The 1320-nt window shown below is 36.1% G+C and overlaps 1 non-coding gene across 1 annotated transcript; it reads left to right on the top strand.

Annotated features, from left to right (window-relative positions):
- The first annotated feature begins 214 nt into the window (after positions 1 to 214).
- On the top strand, positions 215 to 341 carry LOC142444222 (small nucleolar RNA SNORA40). The gene has a single exon (XR_012783873.1). It is a non-coding gene; the product is annotated as a small nucleolar RNA SNORA40 (small nucleolar RNA).
- The last annotated feature ends 979 nt before the right edge of the window (positions 342 to 1320 follow it).

Here is a 1320-nt window from a genome sequence, read left to right on the forward strand (position 1 = left end):
CCAGAATTCTCAGGAGAAGGCCATGCCCACAAAGAGGTCTCTTTGGTTATGATCTAATTGACAAGCTAGACTCCACCCCTACACTCTTAATCCTCAAATTGACAAACGATTATATATCTACCACATGGGGAAACTGATAGCAGGTAAGGTTAAAAGTTTACCCAGAGGAACTGCAAATAGTGGTTTCATCTTTCTTGAAGAGTTTTGATACTACCACATTTGTGTTTGTGTTTGTCTGATTTGTGGACAAACACTCAAAGTCAGGTGCAAGAATAAATTCTTTTTAGCAACCCAGAACTCATTATTCAGTATGAATTTTGATGCAGATAAGAAGGGACATGTCATTAAAAAAAATTTCAACACTATAGGCCAGAGCAATTGGTTATTGGTTTCCTTTAATCACACAGTTGAGAATTTTTAGTAATTTAGATACATGGTAGCAAAATAGTTGACAAATACACTAAAAAGTTTCTGATCTTCACTCTCCCAAGCATTTCATTCGACTATGTGGATATGCACTGATACCTATGTGTTTTTATACCACTGACCCCAAATTTAAGATCAAATAAACGTTAGACATTATGCTATATAACTCACTAGTTTCTCCTCCTAAAATTGTTCCCTCTCTTCCACCCACCCCCCTTTCCATCCACCTCTACTCTTCTTTCAATCTCTAGATACCAACACTGTTTAAATTTTAATCAATTTTGTCAGGGAAACACTGGCGGAATCTGATGGAAGGTGAGAAACATGCAAAACAGAACTCAAATTCTTTAAAAAAACTAGGCAAATCAAAGGATCAGAAGTTACTTTACTGTTTTAACTACTGCTGCTGTAACAGAAATACTGCAAGTGGATAGGCTGACCAGAAAATTATTATCTCACAGTCCAAAAGGCTAGAAATATAAATCCAGGATGTCTACACAGGGAAGTTTGCTTTAAAATTTATATTTTCTGAACTAGTTGAGACTAGATGACTCCCTTAGAATAATTTCTATGACGTACTCTTTAATCTGTGAGCAAACATATCTCAAGGGCACCTTTTAATGAAATAACAGACTGGCACACAAAATTAGAGACATGGTCTATGAATAAGGGGTTTCATTTTTTTAAAAGCCAATCAATTACTTTTCCATAAATGAGTAAAACTTAAAATAAAATGACTTCACGAGAAGGGTTGTGTAATAGTTACATAATCTGGCATCAATTTGAGGATTAATAGTGAAGGGGTGGAGTCTAGCCTGTCAATCATTGTACAGCCAATGAGGTCTCTGTGAGGGACTGGCCTTCCTTTGAGGATTCTGGTAACTCCTTTCTTTC

This window comes from Tenrec ecaudatus, chromosome 3 (genome assembly GCF_050624435.1).
Source record: "Tenrec ecaudatus isolate mTenEca1 chromosome 3, mTenEca1.hap1, whole genome shotgun sequence".
Classification (NCBI taxonomy): Eukaryota; Metazoa; Chordata; class Mammalia; order Afrosoricida; family Tenrecidae; genus Tenrec; species Tenrec ecaudatus.